Raw genomic sequence first — 8,095 nt, 5'->3', positions numbered from 1 at the left:
ACACACACACACACACTAACCAGTGCAGTAATGGGATTTGGAAGGTTTTCTCTATAAACCAGTCTGTCCTCTGTCTGCTCATTAAGGAGCGCTGTCCAGACCTGTACACACACTCTACACACACACTGTACACACACACACTGTACACACACACTGTACACACACACACTGTACACACACACTGTACACACACACACTGTACACACACACTGTACACACACACACACACTCAGAAAACACACTGCTGGCTCTTCGGTCCTGCAGACTTCTGGGCTCAGTAATTATTTGGAAGCTCTGTGTCTTTGTCTTTTTGTCCGAGCGAGTGTACGCGGTGGTGTGTGTGTGTGTGTGTGTGTGTGTGTGTGTGTATGTGCATGCTGGCTGGCTGCTAGCGCTAACAGTCTGCTGGAGGTTTGGACGAGGGCAGCACGAGACCGTCGTTCAGCCCAAACTGCCGTCGATCCAGAACATATGTGGAGGAATTTTTCTGCTGATTGTCAGAAACACGCGGCGCCGATCCGATCCGCTCGGCTCTTCATCGACACGCAGGAACGCGGCGGCGTGGTTTATCGTCGTATTAAAGATCAACGCACACAGATGAGGCGCGAACACGAGGAGAGCTGCAGCTCCTCCACCTCAGACATCTGGACCTCTACGGTCTCCATCATTTAACTTCAACACTTTTACTGCTTTTAAATCAACAAAAAATGGTTTTAATCATCAGACACTTGCTGTTATTTGGAAAACGATCCATAATAAAGACTGAAAACTGGTAAAAATCCTTTTTTGTAACTGTTAAATTACAGATAAGATGAAGGTATTTTATTTGTGTACGCTGTCACAGAGCGCCGCCGCCATCACGTGCACGCACTGACATCAGATTTCTCCACTAAACTACACTCGTACACAACCAAACTGCATTTACATCTTTGTTTTGTACCTTTTTTCTGAAGCAGCAGCTTCTGAATGAACCCGACCCGTCTGTTTGAAACGGCGCTCACACTGAACTACGTGCACGGACGTCCGAGACAAACCAAGACCTGGAGGTGGAGCAGGAGCGCAGCAGAGGGCCTTCAAAGTCAGCAAACGCTGGAGATTTTGGTCCAACTGCAGTAAAAAATCAGACTTTTTGGCAGAAACAATGACTTTTACATTTAAATGAAGAGTCGCTGCTGCTCTGTTTGGACGCTTTGTGCAAAATACACAAGAAAAGAAAGAAAAGTGATTCTGGTTTTGCAAAGACGAGGAGTTTGTGTAGAAGGACTGGATGCAGACGTGACGAGGAAACATCTGTATGAATGTAAATATCAGTAGATGTGTAAATAACTACAGTCCTCATTTAAATCTAACTTTAATTCTTCACATCTTTTTCTTCTGCTTTGCACCATTACAGCTATTTTTATTTCTACTTACTTCTATTTTTTAGCCATTTCTATATTTTCATCTCGTACCTCACTCTATATGTACCGTTGCACCGACCCACCAGAACTCATCCCTACAGCCGGCAATCAACCTGACTCTGGTTCTGACATGGAGGAGGAGCACACAGAGGTTCTCCAGATGAAGGGATGATGAGCTGAATGCAGCGGATCAGACGCTCAGACGTGTCGACCGAACACAATCAAACCTGGAGTTTGGTTTCAGGCGCTAAAGTTCTTCATCACCCAGATGTGGGACCAGTGACAGAACCTCCGTCCTGCTGGCAGAGGAAGGAACAGATTCCAGCAGAACCGGCGCTCTCTGGGTGGCCGGGTCTCTTTCTACGGTCCGTTCTCTCCGGCCGGGTGGAGCCCAGCGAGCCTGAATAAACTCTCTGTTCTCTCTGATTTCCAGATCGTGGGTGAAAGCGGCGCCGTGGAGCCCCTCCTCCTGACGGCGCCTCACCTCGTGTTCCACACAGCTGGACCTTAAATAACACTCTGCTCAGTCAGCTCAGAACCGTCCTGGTGACCTTCCCTCCCACGATGGAAACCCTCCGCCTGCCTCGGCGCTCCTACCGCATGAAGGACGCCACAGATCCTTAAACCATAACCAGTCATGTTATCAATCAGTGATCAATAAACCTTCATGGTGCCCGTCGCTGCTAAACCTGACCTTCAGCAGATCATGTTCACATCATGTTCTGGACGTTTTCAGGAGTATTATTCATATTTTGGTTGTTATTCATGACATTCTTTGGACATTTCTGACATTTTATTCATATTTTTAGGATTTTTTTTAGTAATTACTGTAAATATTTCTGGCGTATCTTTAACACGTGTATTAACATGCTGACAGGAAGGTTCTGGACCACCTGCAGAACATCCAGGAACAGAAATAAATGAGTTTGCAGGTGTTTAGTCGTCACTGGATTGATGTGAATGTGTTCATTAGCAGATCAGTGGGACCACACGGGGCTGGATCAGATCGAGGACAGTAAAACCTGATTGGTTCGTCTCTAAACCATCTGACCGTGATGTTCTGACTCCTGGTTCCTGTGGAGTGTCCTCACAACATGAGGAATCCACCGACACACACCAAGATGGACGACAACACAGAAAAGCTCACTTTGTGTTTCTGAGTCTACGGACGCCAAAGTGCTCACGAGTCAGGGTCTCTGAAACCTCCCCCGTCTCCTCATCCTCCTCCGTCTCCTCATCCTCCTCCAGCCTCCTCCGTCTCCTCCATCCTCCCTCCTCCATCCTCCCCCGTCTCCTCCATCCTCCTCCGTCTCCTCATCCTCCTCCATCCTCCTCCGTCTCCTCATCCTCCTCCAGCCTCCTCCGTCTCCTCCATCCTCCCTCCTCCATCCTCCCCCGTCTCCTCCAGCCTCCTCCGTCCTCCCTAGTCTTCCCCATCTCCTCTACCATCCTCCGTCATCCTCCCTCATCCTTCTCCAGCCTCCTCCATCCTCCCTAGTCTTCCCCATCTCCTCTACCATCCTCCGCCGTCCTCCCTCCTGTCTCCTATACCCCCCCGTCCTCCTCCATCCTCCTCCATCCTCCTCCATCCTCCCCGTCCTCCCCCGTCGTCCTCCCTCCTGTCCAGAGAGTTGGATGGTGATTAGCGTTGGGATTCTGGGACTCTGGCCTCAGTTTTCATTAACAGCCATAAACACAGTTCTGCTGCACCGCCGAGACCGACCGCGGGCTTCACGTGTGTGTGTGTGTGTGTGTGTGTGTGTGTGTGTGTGTGTGTGTGTGCGCGTCTACATCTGGGCGAAGCTTCGTTGGTGCTTTGATGACGATGGAGAGAGAGAGAGGTGTTGTTTATCATGGCAGTAATTAAGGCCGCCGTTCGGCTTTAATTAAAATATAACAGCAGCACTAAGTATGGACACACACACACACACACACACACACACACACACACACACACACACACACACACACACACACACCTTCAGCTGTATTTACACGGGGAGCGGACTAAACTCTGAGAGTCTTCCAGGCCGACCCGAGCCCATTAAAAACCGACACATTTGAACCGGATCCAAGCAGGACTTGAACCCGAACGAACCCGGAGCTGGAGTGTTTGTCCACGCTCCCTTTGATCGGCTCTCTAATGGTCCGCTCCAGCCGGTGCCGGGCCGGTTCCCTTCATCAGCGTGACACGGTGGACCCGACAGAACCGGTTTAAAGGAGCAGCATTCTGACCAGCAGGTTCTGATGATCCGTTGTCCTCTCAGCTGCCTCCAACAGATCTGTTGGGACGCAGCCGACTCCGGTTCCTCCGAGTCCAGATCACGTGTTCTGTTCACGCCGCTGGTCCAGTTTAAACCCACCACGGATCAGAACTGAGGCAGAACACGTGCTGCCATGTGAAGCTGGGCTCCAGAACCCTTCGTTTCTCCCGGTCCACGCTGACCCGTCACACGTCTGGTCGATACAAACTGCAGCAAACATCCCGTCATATAAACTCCGTCTGACACCGGATCAGTCTGAGCGTGATCTCTGCAGTGAAGCTCGACACCGACACAGGACAGAACTCTGACTACATATAATTTAACCGTATAATGAACCGGACCCGGCGCCGTGCGGGCCGGATGCTCCCACCCGGCTGCTATCTAGCTCCTCGGTGCAGCAGAGCTCCTGGATGAATGAAGGGATTAAGGGGAGCTGCAGGTGAGAGCGCTCGTCCTTATCTGCTGCAGCGACTCGTCCAGCCCGGTCCATGCAGGAGGATTCTGGCCCGCTACCATCAGCGCCGTGGCTGCTGGTTGAGACGCTGTGGGATCAGCAGACAGGCGCTCAACCGGAGCTCATGTCGGTTGTTTAAATGTGGACAGGAAGCTGCAGGACGGACGGACCTGCGGACGGACCGGGTTCTGCAGCAGCTGATGGAACGCTGGAGTTTGATTGGCTGTGGCTCAGAGCAGCTCTGACCGGTGCTGCTGTTACAGATGCACAAACTCATCCTGAGTCTTTGTCTTCTGACTTATTTATGACTGATGTGGATCAAAATGCACAAATCTGGAAGCAAAGGTGTTAAAAAAAATATTTTAAAAACTGTGAAAATTACAGAAAACTGTAAAAAAAACAAAAAGTAGCTGTAATATTTTTAACTATTTACTTTTAATTTACGATGTATTAATTTACACAAATCAGATTAAAATGTCAATAACTTCCACTTTCTGTATATTTTATGGTCACATTTAATAATTGGACTGTGAACATTTTTACTGCATTTAAATCAACAAAAATGTTTTTATTATCAGACACTTGCTGTTATTTGGAAAATGATCTAAAACAAAGACTGAAAACTGGTAAATATCTTTTTTTTTTTAAGTGATAAATTACAGATTCTCCTTGTTTCGTTAAATTACAGATAAAAACAAGTAAAATCACAGAAAAAAAAACTTTATTTATATGTTAAATATAAAGAATAAATTAATAAAAATATAAGAAAGAGGCCAAAACTGTAAATACTGTTCACTTAAAACAAAACAGGAATGATGTCTTTTACATTTGACCATAAAATGATTAGATTTCAGTAAAAAGTGTTGAAATTTACAGATATTTTCTAATAAATAAATAAATTTAATATTGAAAAATGGCAAATTGCTTTTTCTTACTGTTATTATTATTATTATTATTATACATATTGTCCTTGTTTTGTTAAACTACAGATAAAATCACAGAAATAAATAAATAAATGTGGATTATAAAAAATAAAATAAACATCCAGAACTGTTCCTAAAATCCACGTCAGAAATCTGAATTTCTACAAATAGAAATATTTTCTTTTACAATATTAAACCGTAAAATATCAGTTTTACTGCATTTAAATCAACTATAAATATGTTGATTGTAATTTTTTCCTACATATTTTCTGTCATTTCCACATGAGGCCCGGACTGTACAGGCCTCTGGATGAAGGGACTCCAGCCGGACCGGACCGGACCAGCAGCTCGATGATCCATCAGCGCCGCTACAGTCGGCCTGAAGACTCGACTCTCTCTCAGAGGTTCGGTCTCGCCGTCTGACGGCAGCAGAGACGTGAAACCAGGTGTGGAGTCGGCACCGAAGGAGAAAATTAGCCAGAAGACGACGCCAGCGCACCTGAGCGAGCAGAACCTGAGCGAGCAGAACCTGAGCGAGCAGAACCTGGTGAAGTTTGACAGAAACTCCACGTCTCATCACAGAGACGATAAAACGTCCTGACAGGTCGGCTCGCTGCTCCGGCATCGGGTCAGTCTGAGGGTCTCACCGTCGACCTCCTGGACCCGACTCAGGGTTCTGACGCTGAAAATCAAACGGACCTGGTGGAGTCATTTAAACGCAGACGGCAGCGAGTCCACATGAGCTATCAGAACTGAACCAGAACCTCTACAGCAGAGTTAGTCGGGTTCTGTTAGTCTTCAGAACTTCAGACTGACTTTATTTAGGAAACAGAACCACAGGGAGACAAAACGACACTGAAGATGAGCAGCGTTTGTGTTTCTACACAATCTGATGCATCTAAAGCCTGAAATGAAACAGCTACAGAGACGCTGCTGCTGTTCATGATTTACTCTCAATCATCTCCGGATCATGCACCTGCTCAGTCCGACTCCAGCACCAGAACCCGTCCACTCAGCACTCGTGTTCTCGTGTATTTAAATCATGTTTCTTGTGTGACGTCCTGCTGCTGCTGCACATGAGACACATGAAACCTCCTGAGTCCTGAAGACAGACGAGTCAGGTTCTGTTAGATGGATCCGTCCAGGAGCTCACCTGGACAGAAACACCTGGACAGAAACACCTGGACAGAACTACAGCATCCAAACCCTCAGCATCTCTTCAGCTGTTGTGCCACTAAACTATTTCACTACTTTACCAACTCCATCAAAACACATTCACACGCTTTACTGCTCAGTCAGCACATTATTGTTGTCCTCATGCTGTCTCTTTAAGCCCCGCCCCCTGCTCTGATTGGTGCAGTACAGACGCAGCTCCGCTCTCTTTAAGCCCCGCCCCTTGCTCTGATTGGTCCAGTACAGACGCAGCTCCAGCAGAAGCAGGAAGTAAAGTCCGACTGTGAGGCAGCCGATCGCTATTTGTTGGTGTTATGCTAATGAGTTCTTGATGATATCATAAGTGATGCAGGAAGCACCTGGACAGGTAGGGGGACGTGTCCTCCCTTTGACGTGCACTCTGGGCTTCTCACGTGCACAGAGAAGCAGCTTTATGAGACTTCACTTCATGAACGTCCACCAGAGGAGCTGCTAGCTGGGCTGAGCTCAACATATTATATATTTTATTTATTTGATTGATTTGATTTGTGCTCCCCTCCCCCACTCACCCTACAGGTGTCTGTGGCACTTGCCAGGTCGGCATTGTAAATAAGAATCTTCTTAATGTCTTTGCCTGGTTAAATAAAGGTTAAATAAACAAATAACATCATAAAGTTTATAGATTAGGGGTCAGTTCTGGACCAGCGTTTGGTTTCTAATCGAATCAGAACTCTGATGCAGAACCTCACATCAGACACTCTGAAGCTTCAGCTCCGGCTGCAGACGGATTAAAGGTCGATGATCGACGTTCTGGACAGGTTTCAGAAGTCCAAACGCTGGTTCTGCGTCGGTAACGCGGCGATACGAGCGAGCCCGCCGGACTCATTAGAGGCTGTTTACTCGTCGGCGCGGCGGCAAACATTTTTATGCTTCCTGTGATCGATAATCGAGCTGCTCCAGATGATATATAATTGTGCAATTAAAACTTAGGATAGAAAGCCGATACGACCCCCGCTGGCACGTAACCAGGAAATAACCACGGGGAGGTGTCTATCAGAGGTGCTGAGGAACCTGAGGAACGCTGCAGGAGCTCCTCCAGCCAGAAGAACACAGCCTGGAGCTCAGGTGAGGAGCCTTCAGTCATCAGAACATCCTCAGTCTGAGCAGGAAACAAACGCTTCAAACGCTTTAACATATTAATTCAGTTCATTATAGAAACACAAGCCCCGCCTCCACACGCCTCCACACACAATAAAGAAGAAGCTGAAGTCCAGAAGCCGCCGCTGTGATGTCAGCACTTGTTTATTGTAATAAAAACCTCTGAATACAAAGTACATTCACAGGTACAGCATCAGGCGCCGAGCCGCCCCGCCGGACTCCTACGGCGAGCCAGCGACCACTACGAACACTCAAACTCACACCATGGCACGACTTTACATCCCATAAACGTACTGGTATAGTTGTGAAGAAACACTCACAGACACAGAGTCCAGGCGTCGTCTAAGCTGCTGCCTCCTACACAGATTTATTTACTCCAAGATACAAGAAAAGGAGAGGTTCTGAGAAGTTTAACGGGTCGACGGAGACGCCGGCTGCACTCGAACCTCGTGTAGATTAAAAAAACAACACAAGCTGTTCGTCTTTAAGAGTGGAAACCTTTGTTGGAGAAGAAGGAGGAGAGAGAAGGAGGAGAGAGAAGGAGGAGAGAGGATGGTTTGGTTCAAATGTGGAGTAGCAGCAGAATTAGATAGATAGATAGATAGATAGATAGACAGATAGATAGATAGATAGATAGATAGATAGATAGATAGATAGATAGATAGATAGATAGACAGATAGATAGATAGATAGATAGATAGATAGATAGATAGATAGATAGATAGATAGATAGATAGATAGATG

At 47.0% G+C, this 8,095-nt stretch overlaps 1 long non-coding RNA gene across 1 annotated transcript in view; it reads right to left on the bottom strand.

Moving 5' to 3' along the window:
- Positions 1-8,095, bottom strand: part of LOC103366357 (uncharacterized) — a 20,455-nt gene that overhangs the window by 7,304 nt on the left and 5,056 nt on the right. Inside the window, exons 2-3 of the long non-coding RNA XR_520663.1 lie at positions 3,679-3,682; positions 1,897-1,900 (exon numbers count right to left, since the gene is read on the bottom strand). This is a non-coding gene — a long non-coding RNA (uncharacterized LOC103366357). The remainder of the gene's footprint in view (positions 1-1,896; positions 1,901-3,678; positions 3,683-8,095) is intronic.

The sequence above is a fragment of the Stegastes partitus genome, unplaced genomic scaffold, assembly GCF_000690725.1.
Source record: "Stegastes partitus isolate 25-593 unplaced genomic scaffold, Stegastes_partitus-1.0.2 Scaffold934, whole genome shotgun sequence".
In the NCBI taxonomy this organism is placed as follows: Eukaryota; Metazoa; Chordata; class Actinopteri; family Pomacentridae; genus Stegastes; species Stegastes partitus.
The sequence above is the reverse complement of the archived record's forward strand: the minus strand, read 5'-3'. Positions and strand labels throughout refer to the sequence as shown.